The following is a 16,124-nucleotide window of genomic DNA, read 5'->3' as shown; positions in this document are numbered from 1 at the left end:
GGGGTTATCCATTTTTCACTTGCTAAGAAACACAAGTAGGCAGTGAGGGTCCATGGAAGGGAAAATTCATGGAAAAACCTGTCAGGCTGTCCAGAGTGGCTCACAAACGTGGGTGCCAACCTCAGGGAAGACGGTCAAGAAGCAAGGTACAAACTCCAAATTGATTGTATGTTCTATAATTAGATTTCACTAACCAAGTGGCACGAGTAAACTCCACAAGTGCTATAACAGTTTTACCATGGAACCCCGTCTGGTCACAGACCATCTACTTGGGCACTCTGGTCTGTCTTGCCACCCAGGCAAGCCTGCCTTTGTGATAGATGGTCTCTTACACCAAAAATCACAACAATATTCTGGTTATTCCCAGTCCTAAAGGACCAGTCACTTACCCCAGGTCAGTTGCACGCCAGGTCTCTCACTGCAGACAATTCTTGCAGCCAGTCCTGTAATAAGGTAAAGATTTATCTTAAAAAAAGAGGTGAGAGTTATTTACAAGGTTAGAGCAGGTAACATGCACACACAAATGAATTACAGTCTTAGATTCCGAAAGGTAATAGAATCTTCTATAATAAGCAAACTCCATATGTCCTTTAGGGCTAACCCAGGAAAAACAGTTGGGGACCTTTAGCTTATGTTTGGTGATTCTTGCCCCTGTAGAGTCCACGCAGAAAAAAGAACCCAGTTTCTTCTTCCCAGAGTCCAAGCTCATTTGATGAGTTCATGTGCACATTTCCTTTTCCTGGAATGGGTGAGGAATGCAATTAACAAGTCTTTGGTTGTGAGACATCAGGGAACAATGTGGACACAAGAACAAATGGATATAAACTGGCCATCGGGAAGTTTAGACTTGACATTAGACAAAGGCCACGTCTAGACTACGTGCTGGATCGGCGCGTTAAAATCGATTGCTCAGGGATCGAAATATCGCGTCTGGTCTGGACGCAATATCTCGATCCCAGAGCATGCTTAGATCGATTCCGGAACTCCAGCTAGACGACCGGACTTCCGGATTCGACAGCGCCGACCGGCGCGGATCGATCCCCCGCAGGTGAAGACAGGTGAGTAAATCGATTTTAGATATCGATTTCAGCTACGCTATTCTCGTAGCTGAAATTGGCGTATCTAAATCGATTTAATCTCGTAGTGTAGACCTGGCCAAAGATTTCTAACCAATCAGAGGAGTGAAGTTCTGGAATAGCCTTCCAAGGGGCGCAGTGGAGGCAAAAGATATATCTGGCTTCAAGACTACGCTTGATAAGTTTATGGAGGGGATGGTATGATGGGATAGCCTAATTTTGGCAATTAATTGATCTTTGACTATTAGCAGTCAATATGCCCAGTGGCCTGTGATGGGACACTAGATAGGGTGGGATCTGAGTTACTACGGAGAATTCTTTCCTGGGTGTCTGGCTGGTGAGTCTTGCCCACATGCTCAGGGTTTATCTGATTGCCATATTTGAGGCCGGGGAAGGAATTTTCCTCCAGGGCAGAATGGCAGAGGCCCTGGGGGAGTTTCGCCTTCCTCTGCAGCATGGGGCACACATCACTTGCTGGAGGATTCTCTGCACCTTGAAGTCTTTAAACCATGATTTGAGGACTTCAGTGGCTTAGACATAGGTTAGGGGTTTGATACAGGAGTGAGTGGGTGAGATTCTGTGGCCTGCGTTGTGCAGGAGGTCAGACTAGAAAATCATAATGGTCCCTTCTGACTTTAAAGTCGATGAGTCTATGTCTCAGTTGGTTTCAAAGGTCTTCTGGTTGGGCAGGATGACCTAGCATCTTCTCTAATGCAAGTGCAGACTTCCTACAGAAAGCTTCTCTCCTGTTTGATGAGTTACAGAGGTTTACAATATAAAAATTCAATGTAACCTTATGCCATGGGCTACAGATATTATAAGTGAGATCAATACATGCAGCATCCTAAAATCATTTAATCAAGTCTAAACACCTTCTTATCAACTTAACATCTGTTTTAACAATGCTGTCACACAGATGAACCAGACGGGTTTCCAGCTATGCATTTGTCAGTGCTCAGTAAGGCCTAGAAGCTTTGGCATAAGCTGGCATCTGGTCTGCCAGTATCACAGAACCCTCTCCCTCTTCCCTCACATGCTATTTACCCAAGGGAATAGAACAGTAGCAGAGATGCTCCATGGAAATAACTGCAGCCTTAGCATCTAGCTCCTAGATGGGATGGAGTCAAAGTGAAATGGCTCCAGTATTGCTGACACCAAAAATTGAGAGTCGAACCCTCAAAAATCTTTATATTGGCCCCCAAATCATGATACTGAGTTTTTATGGTCTGCCTTCTGACTTTTGAACTCCCCATGCCCGCTACCCCAATGTGAGTGTCACAATTATGGTATTACTAACTCTCTCAAATGTTTAGTGAATAATATGACTTTGAGCTTATGAACTTTTAGGTTCACAGATGGGTGACATAGTTACTAGTTTCTAACTCTCTTCTTCAAGTTTGCATCTGCCTCCAGAATTTCCAGAAACATTGGGAGCCACAAGATGTAATGTAAGGTGGGAGTGGAGAAATGCATGCTTTTTCCCTAAATAGGTAACTTTGTTTGTAATGTGCAGCAATGCTATCTTATGGTGTGATCCCATCTAATCTCACAAGTTCAGTAGAGTTGGGCCAGATCAGTATTTCAATAATTGAACTATGCACCAACATTGGGTAGGCCAGTACTAAATAGTGTTATAGTAGGTGACAGCCTTAGAATGTTAATCTTAGTCCTTAAGTTGAAAAGGTCGCTTTTCTCGCTTTTGCCCTTGAAAACTGAAGCACAGTGTCAGAGAAATCCAAAGACTGGCCAAAGGCATTTTCAAGTGTTAAAATAGCAAGCAAGGTCAGTTTCTCATTGACCATTATCAATCGAAGATATGTTTTAATGAGCCTGAGCTTCAAAAAGCTGTGCTCACGACTGTGACTGGCAGTGTGAGCAGAATCCTCAAAGCTATCCACGCATTAGGAAGAGTGTCCTTCAGCTCTACCTCATGACTGAATGAATTGGAGAACTTTGGAATAGATTGTGCTTCCTGAATTGTAAAATATGACCTGTTGTCCAATTTGACATAAAGGTCTTTATCATTAACATTTGAACATTACCCATGTGTCAACACCCAGCGAAGGTCTATACAATTGTTCAAGTGCCAGCAGTTTACTAAGGTCATAAAAAAAACAAGTCTTTTTGTGGTGCTTCATTTGTCCAAACCTTTCTTCAATGGACACTTGAGCAGTGTCAATAAGCGAGCAAAAAAACCTCCTTCTCTCTTGAATTTTTCTTCCAAGCTTCTCATGACCTGAACTCTTCCCTTGTAACCAAACTGTCTTTTCTTCCGATGAATATGGGTTTCCTTGAAAAGAAGCTCAACTCCTAAGTTTTCTGCCATTTCTTTGGCAGCAGTGATGGCATCTTCAAATCTGTTGTCTCTGTAGGCCACAGTGAAATCAAGGCAGCTTCTCATCAAAGTAGCATGGTAGTGATGTCCATTGACTGAGTTTGTAATGCGTTGCTTACAGTGTTTACTTGGAAAAGGATACGTGCCAATCCACAACTGAGACCATACATTTGAAATCAATGATCTGGTTTGCCAGGCTTTGTGTCTCGTGTCGGAATCTGGCCTCAGCTTTACTCGACTGCAACAGTTCAATCAGGACGTTGTAAACTTCAGTCACTTGGTACCTAACTGACCTTATGCTATTAATGCGGCTCTTCCAGTGAATGTCCCTTAATGGCTTCACAGCCAGATTTGTAACATTGTCCATGAGGATCTTCCACCTGGTAGTTGATGCTGAAAACAGAATGTATATCCTTTGCAGTACTCCGGACAGCACTCTGAGCCTGGTGCCCCCCAGGCTCGTCAGCCCAGGTGGCTGCTTGAGTTGCCTGCCCTGAAATCCAGCCCTTCGTCTCACAGCAAGTGTTTGTGAGAGTTGTGATTTACACCTAGATCTCTTCACTCCCAATCTTGAGTGGTAACCAAAAGATCATTCTTCCTTCCAGCAGCACCATGCTTTTTCCTTCATAAAGGAAGTGATGTTGTCAAGTATCAGAGGGGTAGCCATGTTACTCTGGATCTGTAAAAGCAGCAAAGAGTCCTGTGGCACCTTATAAACTAATAGATATATTGGAGCATGAGCTTTCGTGGGTGAACACCCACTTCGTTGGATGCATGTCACATGCATCCGATAAAGTGGGTATTCACCCATGAAAGTTCATGCTCCAGTAAGTCTGTTAGTTTATAAGATACCACAGGACTCTTTGCTGCACTTGAAGTGATGTTGGTGATTCACAGTAAGGGGTTGTTCTTTTCTCTGAGTCACTGTTAAACACAATTCTTTTGTCTTTTGGATGAGATATTAAATTGAGGTTGTCATGATGTGTTATAAGTCACATGGGAATATGTATAAGAGCAGAGATGGGAACCTGGGTATCCTGACCAAATTCCAACATGGTATGTAGAATTGGCTAAGATCATGTGTAATTCATCAAAGTTCCCCTTGCGGTTTCAGTTAGAAATTGGCTTTCAGTTCCTTTCCTAAACTATTGTGTGGTGTTTACTATTTAAATAGTTTCTATTGCGTCAACTCTTTATATAGTTTGTAAAGCACTTTGGGATGAAAGGCTCTATATAAAATGTAAGCTATGCTTATTGTGTCCAACTTGCCTGAACATATCATGAATCCCTTGTCTCTTTGTTCTGTCATTGGTTCTTGGGAATTGATTCATTTGAGGTCTGTTGTTTTGGAAAAAGGCATGCTGTTCCGTAAATACAGGGCCTTGCAGTTTATCTGATTCCACCTGTGATAAACTCTCTTTTTGGTATAGGCTTACTTTGTTTTTAGCGTTTGTGCCAGGTTATGGCCTGCATCATCTTGAGTCTTTTTGTGCTTGCACTGGAGGGGAGTGTCTTCTTACCTTGGTTGTAAATGTGATTTTAAAAAAAGTAATTGTATAGATAAACATTTCAACAATATACATTCTTTCATATTTTACACTATTGTAGCTTTTCAAAGGAATGATGAGAGATTTGATTAACTTGCCCTTGAGGGAGGAAGATAATCCTTGGGGAGGTAGAGAAGTCCCAGTTTTTGTATGTGTAGCTGGGAATTTGCTCTTTCCTGCAATTTGATATTCCACCTTCAAACAAATATTTGCATCACTATGTGACCTAGGTAAACAAACTGATATACAAACTGTCATCAGGGGATAGGTGTTTTTCTGTTTTCTCTATGTCATTCTGTCTGGAGTGGCTCTTGATCATGAGTGTCAAAAACAGGGCAGCCACCCCAGACTGGTGGTGTGTTCTACAATTAGATTTCACCAATCCATTAACAAATGGGAACTCCTGGATCACTATATCAGTGCGAATACAGAGCCACAGACAGTCCCCTTAGACTCTCCAGTCTATTTTACCACCCAGGCAAGCTGGACTTAGTGATAAGTGGTCACTTACACCAAAAATCACACAATATTCAGGGTGCTTGCAGTCCTAAGAGGCCAGTCGCTTGCCCCAGATCAATCGGTATCCTAGATCTCATACCAAAGACAACTCCTGTAGCCAATTCTGTAATAAACTAACTGAAGGTTTATTAACTGGGAAAGAGATACAAGAGTAATTTACATGTTAAAGCAAGCAAGCATATAACACAAACATATTGCAATTTATATCCAAAGAGTGACAAAATTGTAGTGATCTGTCCATTCAAAAAGTATTTCAGGGCAAACCCAGGGATAATCCATATGCATAGCTTCTATTTATAAAACAAAGCTGAAAGTCCCTTCATGGATGGGAGAGAGGAATGTACTTTGAGACTTTGATCTCACAGGCAATGACCGTTTGCTTTCTATGCTCAAGAATTAGCATTTTCCTGTTACAGTTAACTATTTGCATTACACAAGGCTTCTTTTGATGGGTTACTTAGTTACAGGGGTATATACAATGCAAATGTTTGCTATTACTTTATAACGGGGTATAGTTGAGTGAGAACAGTACATGCAGTATCCTGTAAAAAACTACACACACTCTTTTTTACATCTAATATTTATTTTGATAATGCTAAGACACAGGTAAACAAGACTGCTTTCCAGCTATGCATTTATTTGTAAGTGTTCAGTGAGGCCTGGGGCCTGGACATGAGCTGGCACTGGTCTACCAGCGTCACACTGTACCCTGAATTATAAAAGAAAGAGACCAAGAATGACATCCCTTGATTTTTTTCTGTAAATTCTGTGACATTTTTAATAATTTTTTTAACTCAGTGAAAATGATAAGTAATATATCACACTGTAAATGTTCACAGTATCATCTACTAGTAGGCTAGTGCCAAAAAGGTATTAGGTTCTTGCCTTGATGAGTTTATAGTCTAAATGCACAAAGAACAGTAGTTTGCACACAAACACAACATTTGACAGAGCGGAGTATGGCCCCTGCAGCTTCATGGAATAAACTGTTGTTTAATTTTCATGAAGGATGTTGGACACTTTTTCTGCACTAGTCCTGTTAACTCTAAAGGTTTTATGTATTATGACCTAGACTCTTCTTCAAGTGAGATCTTGCCTTCCCAGTTAACCCCTGGCCTTATACAGGTGCTCAAAATGGAAAAGCCAGTTTTCTAGTGGTTCTCCTTATGTTTGTCTTTTATGCTCTGGTGTCCCTTTGCTGTTCAGGTGTGAATAATATGTTAAATAGCAGGCCAGTCTTCTGATACTGACATCCATAGATAATTAGCATTCACAACACAATTTTTAAATCTTCCAATAACCCAGTCAATGAGCAGTGCCATTCCACTCTAGAAAATTCTTGCTCTTTACCAGTGGTGAGGAATTAACCAGAAAGAACACAGTCTGACTTTAGGATCCCAGGTTGAGCTTGCAGGCCTGGCAGTTGGTACTGAAGAGTTTATTTTTTTAATCCAAGTGTATGAGTGAATATACAATATTTGTTTTCCTCCTAGGTTTAATTTGGATTTAAAACCCAAAATCTGAAATTCTTTTCAGATGCTAGTCTTAGAATAGGTAGATTCCTTGTTTCTTTGACTGTAATGATGCCTGGGATTCTATATGCAATATTAAGTATACTATATACATCTGTAACTGGACCATCAGCCATCCTGAAGGCTAGGGCTGTGGGCTCTTTAGGTCAGGTACCTAACAAAAAAGTGAATTAAAATCAAATTCTAGGCTCAGCCAAAGGAAAATGAAACAGTCGTGGGGCTGCATCCTTTAGCCACAGCTCCAAATAAAACAAAACTAGCACAGGGTAGCTTCTTTCCACCTAGGCCTGGTCTACACTACGCGTTTAAATCGATTTAAAGAGCGTTAAATCGATTTAACGCTGTACCTGTCCACACTACAACGCCCATTATATCGATATAAAGGGCTCTTTAAATCGATTTCTGTACTCCTCCCCAACGAGGAGTAGCGCTAAATTCGATATTAACATATCGGATTACGGTTAGTGTGGACGGAAATCGACGTTATTGGCCTCCGGGCGGTATCCCACAGTGCACCACTGACCGCTCTGGACAGCAATCTGAACTCGGATGCAGTGGGCGGGCAGGTAAACAGGAAAAGCCCCGCGAACTTTTGAATTACATTTCCTGTTTGCCCAGCGTGGAGCTCTGATCAGCACGGGTGGCGATGCAGTCCCAAATACAAAAAGAGCTCCAGCATGGACCGTACGGGAGATACTGGATCTGATCGCTTTATGGGGAGACAAATCTGTTGTATCAGAGCTCCGTTACAGAAGACGAAATGCCAAAGCGTTTGAAAAAAAAATCTCCAGGCTACACAGCGCTGCATGACAAGTGTAACGGAAAGCCAAGAATCAAATGGACGCTCATGGAGGGAGGGGGGGGTACTGAGGACTCCAGCTATCCCACAGTCCACAGCAGTCTCTGAAAAGTATTTGCATTCTTGGCTGAGCTCCCAATGTCTGTAGGTTCAAACACAGTGTCTGGCGTGGTTCAGGGAATAGCTCCTCAGTTTCTTTTCCCCCCCCCCACCACCACGTGAAAGAAAAGGGAAAGAAATAATTTCTTGACTTCTTTCAATGTCACCCTATGTGTACTGAATGCTGCTGGTAGACGCGATGCTGCAGCAGTGAAGAGCAGTATCCGCTCTCTCCCCTCCCCGGTGGTAGACGGTGCAATAGGACTGGTAACTGTCCTCATGAACCCCTGAGTGCTCAATGCTTTTTAACTGAAGGCTGGGGGGCGCCTGGGTAAAACAGGAATGATTCCTGGTCACTCCCAGTAGATAGGACAGAACGGCTAGTAACCGTCTTCATCATAGCAACTGGGGGCTGAGCTTCAATCAGCCCCCTCCCTTTCCTGTGTAAAGAAAAGATTCTGTACTGCCTGGACTGTCATAGCAGCAGCATGCTGTGCTCCTCTCCCCCACACCGCTTAATGTCCTGCCTGGACTATCATCGCGGCCGGGAGGCTGCCTCCCCCCTCATTTTATGTCACTAATCAGTGTTTCTTATTCCTGCATTCTTTATTACTTCATGACACAAATGGGCAGGACACTGCCACGGTAGCCCAGGAAGGTTGGGGAGAAGGGAAGCAACGGGTGGGGTTGTTGCAGGGGCACCCCCTGTGAATACTGACACGGAGCAGCTGTGCTCTCTGATACACTGGTCCTCTAATACACTTGCCCCTTATTCTAGGCAGGACTGACTCTATTTTTAGAAACCATAAGGGAGGGATTGACTCAGGGAGTCAATCCCAATTTTGCTTTTTGCGTTGCCCCCGGCCGATTTCAGCCAGGGGCACTCATGATAGCAGCGGACAGTACAGAGGGGAGAGATAACCGTCATTTCATTGCCAGTTTACTCCGGCAGTAGACGGTACAGAACGACTGGTAACCATCTCTGCTATCATGCAAAAGCAAGTGAATGCTGCTGTGTAGCGCTGGAGTATCGCCTCTCTGTCCGCGGCATCCAGTACACATACGGTGCCGGAAAAAAAAAAAAAGCTGAACGGGCTCCATGGTTGCCGTGCTATGGCCCGAATTACTGTGCCTAGTGTGGCCGCATAAAATCGAATTTATAATATCAGTTTTATAAAACCGATTTTAGCTAATTCGATATTATCCCATAGTGTAGACATGGCCCTAGATGTAGCGCCACAAACCAGATAATGCCACAAACCACTAATCCAGTTCTTACTGTGATTAGTTTTTGAGTGTCAGTAAAATCTTTAATTTAAGTGATGGAAATAATTTCCCCATTTTCTCCTTTCCCTTAGCTGGGTCTTCATTCAGGAGTCTTATAGGTTAGGCAGAAAGCAGCTTCTCTTATCCACTCCATCTATTTTCTTTGTATGACTTGCCTGACTTAGGAGGCAAGAAGACTTAGCAGTCTGTTCCACCTCTCAACAGCCTAACCAGCCACTGCTGCCAGCTGCTTTCTCCATGTCTGGCAGCTCAGAAAGTCTTTTTAAAGACCAATTTCCACTTTTCTGCACCATGAAGGGGTTTAAACTGTTTGCCTGATACAGAGTATAAACACCCTGTTCACAACATCTAATAATTACTGTCCTGAATGGTTGTTCGTGACCTATATTGTTGCACGGCATATGTGCAAAGTGGCAGGATAACGTTGCTATAGGAACCTTGTGTCCAGTACTACTCTTGCATGTGCATGTAATTCCCTTTTGACTATAACAGAAGTTGTGTGAATGTATGGTATCTGAGAGCCACAATTTAAGAATGTGGCTTTCCTTGTATTTGGATTTGCACAATCATTAAGCGTGCTGTCTTCATTTTTATAGTCCACTGTACATGGTGGTCTTTGGTTCTATGTTCCCTGCACATATTTAAAACATTTAATAATATACAGCAAGACAAATTTACAATTACAGTTATACCTTATTTCTTGATTTAAAATGTTCAGTTGTGTGTATCTGTTTTTGAAGGCATATGTGAATGTGTTTGGTATTTGGCTTTACTATTGAAGCTTGGTATTCTGTGCTTACTACTTCTCTAGACTCTGCTCAGAAGTAACAAGATATGGGAAATGTACTCTGAAAAGTCATTCAGAGCTTCAAAGCTTATTATGTCCAGGGAGAGACAGATTTAAGATTGCTGAGGTTTCTGCTTGAAGTATTTCGAACAGAGATCTGTTTGTGTCAAAATCACTTTGGAGAAGAAAGGTAACAGAGGCTCCACAGGGATAGTCCTTGTGGTCTGTTACAGACATCCCCTTCCCCCCAGCCCAGGATCTGATTTGGATATTGACAGAGACCTCTTTAGTATTTTTAGTAAAATAAATACTACTGGGAATTGTGCGATTAGGGGAGACTTTTAAGTTCCCAGATACAGATTGGAGGACAAGTACTACTAATAATGATAGGGACCAGATAGTTCTGGTTGTGATACCTGACAGATTTCTTCACCAACTAGTTGCTGAACCAACAAGAGGTGATATCATTTTAGATTTAATACTAGTAAGCAATGAGGACCTCACAGAAGAACTGGTTGTCGACAGCAATCTTGGTTTGAGACTGAGTGATAGTAAATTAATTCAGTTAAATTGAATGGAAGGATAAACAAAAATAGGTCTGCAGCTATGGTCCTTGATTCCAAAAGAGCAGACTTAAAAAAATTAACGGAATTAGTTAGGAAAGTGGATTGGACTGAGGAATTCAAGGACCTGAATGTGGAGGAGGTTTGGAATTACAAAATTGCAGAAACCATCTGAAGCCTGCATCCCAAGCAAGGGAAAAAAGTTGTAGGGATGGCTTGCAGACCAAATTGGATTAGCAAGCATCTCAGTCAGGTTATCCAGAGAAAGAAGAGAGCCCAAAAGAGTGTAGGGGAAAAGTGAGAACTGCGAAAAGCCAAGCAGAGTTGTACCTTACAAAGGAAACTAAAATAGTAAAAGATTCTTTAGCCATATATATAAAAAGAAAACAAGGGAAGAAGAAGTGGGACTGCTAAACACCTGAGGATGAGGTGGAAATTAAAGACATCTAGGCATGGCCCAACATGTTACTTTGCTCCAGTTTTTAATAACAGTAATGAGGAGCTTGGGGACAGTGGCATGTAGCTAATGAGAACAAGGATATGGAAATAGAAAGTACCACATTGAAAGTGGAAATCAAACTCAAACAGCTTAATGGACCAAACGGGGGGTCCTGGATTATCTCCATCAAAAAATATTAAAGGAACTGGCACATGAAATTGCAGGCTGAATAGCAAGAATATTTTAATGAATCTGTGAATTTATGGGTCATACCCTATGACTGAAGGATTGCAAATATAGTACCTATATTTAAGAAAGGGTCTGGGAAACTGCAGGCCCTTTTGTTTGAACTCAGTTGTATGCAAACTCTTAGAATAAATTTTGAAAGCTATAAATGGTAACTGGGGTAAAATACAATATGGTTTTACAAAAGTCTAGATTTTGCTAGACCAACCCGATCTCTTTCTTTGAGAAGATAACCAATTTTCTAGACAAAGGAAATGCAATAGATCTAATCTACTTGGTTTTCAGTAAGACATTTGATGCAGCTCCACATGGGAGAAGATGGGGATTAATACAAAAATCAAAAGGTGGGTATGGAACTGATATAGAGAGAGACTATAATGGCTCATGCTGCATGGTGAACTGTCAGGCTGGAGGGAAGTTACTAATGGAGTTCCTCAGGGATTGGTCTTGGGGCCAATGTTATTTTACAGTGTCATTAATGACCTTGGCACAAAAAATGCGAGTGTGCTAATCAAAATCACAGATGACACAAAATTGAGAGGTAATTGCTAATACAGAGAAGGCCCAGAATATCAAACAAGGTGATTTGGATGACCTTGAAAACTGGAGTAATGGAAAAGTGATGAAATTTATTAGTCAAAATGAAAGGTCATGTACTTAGGGACGAACAACACAAATATTACTATAAACTATGGATATATCACTTGGAAGGGACAGAGGAGAAGAAAGACCTGGGTGTATGGTCGATCACAGGATGACTGTGAGCTGCCAATGGGATGCAGCCATGAAAAAGGGTAGTGCAATCCTAGGATGCATCAGGTAGGTATTTCCAGTTAAAATATGGAAGTGTTATTACCATGATAAAAGGCACAGGTAATGGTAATACTCATCTGAAATATGTGTGAAGTTCTAGTCTCTCAAGTTTAAGAAAGATTATTTCAAAATGGAACAGGTGCAGAGAAGGGCTACTAGGACGATGAGAGAAATAGAGAAGCTATCTTACAAGAGGAGACTTAAGGAGGAAACTCAGCTTGTTTAGCCTAACCAAACAAAGACTAGGAGGAGATCGGATTGCTTTCTACAAATAAGGGAGAGTGAGGAGTTAAATTTAAGTGAAGGGCCAATGTTGGCACAAGAACAAATGGACATAAACTGGCTATCAATAAGTTTAGGCTTAAAATTAGACAAAGGTTTCTAATCTCAGAAGCATGAGGTTCTGAAACAACCTTCCAAGGGGAGTACTGGGGGCAAAAACCATATTGTTTTTTCATGACTATGCTTGATAAGTTTATGGAGTGGATGGTATGATGAGATTGCCTACTATGGCGTATGGCTCATCTGTGACTGATATTCACAAATATCCCTAGCAGCTGAAGATAGAACACTAGATGGGGAGGGCCGAATATCCTTTTTACAGGCTCATGTGATTTTAGTTAAACACAAAATACATTCCATAAATATTATAATGTCAAACCTTGGGATGTGAGTTTGCAATGATGAGGCAGGAAGCCAGTGTTTAGTCTCAGCCTGAGGTTAAGGCATTCTGGTTAATCAGTCCACCAAGTTTTTTTTTAAGCACTAGTCTGCCAGGTAACCAACAGGCAGTAAGTAAGTACATTTCACTTGTCCAAGCTGGGTATTTTTTGTTATCCTTGGCTGCCAAACAATAGGATTCCTTCATGTTCTAACATGATTCTATTAGTTTGTTGCCCATTCCCTTGGGAGTATGTGCTTGTGTGTTTTTTAATATGCTTCACCGATTATTTCTAATGTGTTGGTTAGTAGCCACTAAGGATGTTGTTATTATTATTGTCTAATACTGTTTTAACGTCATAATAAATTTTTCTTCATAGATACAAGTTTATGCTCTGATTTTTAAGAATCAGAAGGTTGCTTTAACATTTACTTTGGGATGAGTGCCTAGTCCATGTGCACAACAAAACTGGGGGTGTCGCCAGATAGAGATGCATGAAAGTAGCCACATATCTTAGACATCTCTGCGAAAAAAACAGCCCTTTGTGTCTGTGCCTTCATAATAAGGCACTTTCTGATTTGACTCCCTGTTTTGCTAAATTTTGTGAGAGTGGGAAAGTGCATATTACATATCTTGAATTCATCTTGTGTTTATATAATTTGAATTTGATGAACTACATGTTTTAAATAACTTTTGATAGACATCTCTGTGAGCATCATCCTGCTTGCTTTGACAGTTGATGAACTCTTCATTATACAAATTTTTAGATGTTCGTTCTTCTGCTCTCTAGAACATTAAAGTAACTGCAATAATTGGAATTTTCACTACTATGTATCTGTTACAATCTTGGCACCTGCTTTTGTGTTTTTTGTGGTCAACATTTGATTGTAAACCTTTTTTTTTTTTTTTTTTAGGTATTATAATTATAACTGAACTGTAAAGGCTTTCTTTTATAAACACATTAAAAAATCAAAAGTATGGCTGTTTAAGTAACACTGATGGAAAAAATATACATTTCAGGTGCTTTTGGTAATAACTCATTTTTAAATATTGCTAATGGGTAGCTCATCAAGTGAACTAGGATAAAAAATACTGTATTTCCCCCTGCCGTGCAAACACTGTGCTCATCACAATTCTGATACTACTGTACAGAGTGACAGTAAACCAGTTCAGTAAATAATACATCTATTAAAATGGCTTTAATACGTAGTCCATAATAAAATATTACTGAAGAGAGGAATGGCCAGAGAGAAGGGTTCAAAGATCCAGGCTAAGGTGGGCTCAACACAGGGGAAATACTGACTTTTTTGCAGCAATTCTGTCACATTTGAGGAAAGACAGGAAACTAATGCTGGAGGAGCGGAGTGAATGTATGTAAGACTGGGAAGTCAGATCGAACAACTTGATATAAAAATTTGAAAACCAGGGGGAAATTTTGAATTGAATTCAGAGCTGGCTAGGAAGTTGTGAATACAGTTGTAAGTGGTCTTGTCTAATTGCCTGGAGCAAGAGTATTATCTGGCCACAGCATCCTAGACCTTTGAAATTTAGAGAGTTAGGATTTAGGAAGATCAGAGAAAAGGGAATTGCAATAGTCAAAATATGAAAATATTAGAATGTGAGTAAGGTTTTCCACATAGGCAGAGTTAAGGAAAGGACAATTTCTAGCAATGCTTTAGTGAAGGTTTCATGTCAAGAGAGTTAGAAGGAAAAGAAAGTTTGGTGTGAAGAATGACCTCCAAGGAGTCTCGGCTTGGTTAGGTCTGAATTAATGTTGTTATATATGAATGTAAAAGTTGATTAAAAAAATTGTGATTGGTCATCTTCAAAATAAGATTGGCTTTTCAGGCTTGGTACTGGAAACGGCCCTGGGACCTTCAGCTCTTCTCTTAGCCCAGTCTGGTCTCAAGATCACAACCTGTATAGTTGGAGTGGGAAACAGTGAATATTCTGTGTGTGCCACCAGCCACTTCACTTGGCTCGCTGGCCATGTGGGACTTGCTCCTCCTGACTGAGCTGGAATTCATGAGAGAGGCGGAGATCTCTATCAAAATAGCCTTTAGCTTAGGGGAGCTTGGAGTCAGGAAATCATGACTTAAAAACACACCTCTTTCACTCATTTTTGTTTACTCATTACATACTCTACGTCACCCATATTATTGATCAAGGCTTCATACCTAACCTTAGGAAATAAGTTGATTGAGAGGTTGCACATGGTCACTTCTGCTGAAATTGGGAATAAAAATCATGTCTAATTTGGCAGACTAAGTTTTTTAGCCACACAGCATTTCAGACTGTGTGATCTGTGAGCTTGTCTATCATAGCTATAACCACTACTCTAAGTCACTTGCATTCCAGGAGTCAGGAACAAAAAGTAGGAATCCTTATTCCCAAGATTCTATTGCAGTTTAACAAAAATTGGTGTAAGCAACCAGCTAAGTGCAGTATTGCATATTTCTCTTTTTAAGATCTCACTTAGTTCCTTCCAAATGTCAATAGCGTCAGCAATAAAACAGCTATTTCCCTGCATTTTGTTCAAGGCTACAGAAATAGGCTTCAAGGTACTCGGCATGTATTCAACATTTCTGTTAAGGCTAGTGTTGAGAACTTTGACAGTGACAATGTCACCTATTTTTTCATGATTTTGTTCACAAATGGTCATCAAATTAGGACCGTTCTTGATATAGTGCTCAAAACAGTCCACCACTGAGTTCCATCGCATGTCTTGTAGGAGAGTTAGCTTGGTTCCTCTCACTTTTTTCAGAGCAGCTGCTGCAAAGTGGTTGTTAGGGAAGTGTTTTGCAATTTCAACATTAGCCTTTATTTCTGGAACACTGAAGTCTTTGGCTAGGAGGTGCATCGAATGACCACTGCAACCGTATATTATTAGCTTGGGCCTCTCTTCTTAATAATTTCTTCTCATCTTGGATACATTTGCAGCATTGTCTGTGACTAAGCTGAGTACTAGACATTTGAATTTTTTTAAGTTTGTTAGAGCTTTTACTGCTGCTGCTTGTAAGTATTCTGCTGTGTGTTCATTTCCTGATATCTAAATTGTTTCTGTAATGAAGACATTCCCTTCTCCTGTTGTCGCACCAGCACATACAACTGGATCATTGTGGACATTGCTCCACCCATTAAGACTCACGTTAACAATTTCACCCACTAGACCTTTTGCACACTGATCAATTTCTCTTTCATACACTTCATCCAGCAATTTGCCTGTGATATCTGTTCTGTTGGGTGGACTGTCTCCTGGTCTTAATGACTGAACCATGTTAATGAAGTGTGGGTTCTCAATCATACGGAAAGGAGAGTTTGTTGCATAAACAAACTGGGCAATTTTTTCATCAGTTACCTCTTTTTGTAATCTGCTGGTTCTTCTCAGAAACTTATCTATGGTAGTTTCTGGATGATAGAG

At 40.9% G+C, this 16,124-nt stretch overlaps 1 protein-coding gene across 1 annotated transcript in view; it reads left to right on the top strand.

Moving 5' to 3' along the window:
* The first annotated feature begins 10,042 nt into the window (after positions 1–10,042).
* Positions 10,043–16,124, top strand: part of STK33 (serine/threonine kinase 33) — a 66,284-nt gene continuing 60,202 nt past the window's right edge. Inside the window, exons 1-2 of the mRNA XM_075065159.1 lie at positions 10,043–10,171; positions 11,515–11,573. The gene's annotated coding sequence lies outside the window, so the exon portion shown is untranslated. The remainder of the gene's footprint in view (positions 10,172–11,514; positions 11,574–16,124) is intronic.

The sequence above is a fragment of the Chelonoidis abingdonii genome, chromosome 4 (assembly GCF_003597395.2).
Source record: "Chelonoidis abingdonii isolate Lonesome George chromosome 4, CheloAbing_2.0, whole genome shotgun sequence".
Classification (NCBI taxonomy): Eukaryota; Metazoa; Chordata; order Testudines; family Testudinidae; genus Chelonoidis; species Chelonoidis abingdonii.
This window is presented reverse-complemented; position numbering and strand designations above follow the sequence as displayed.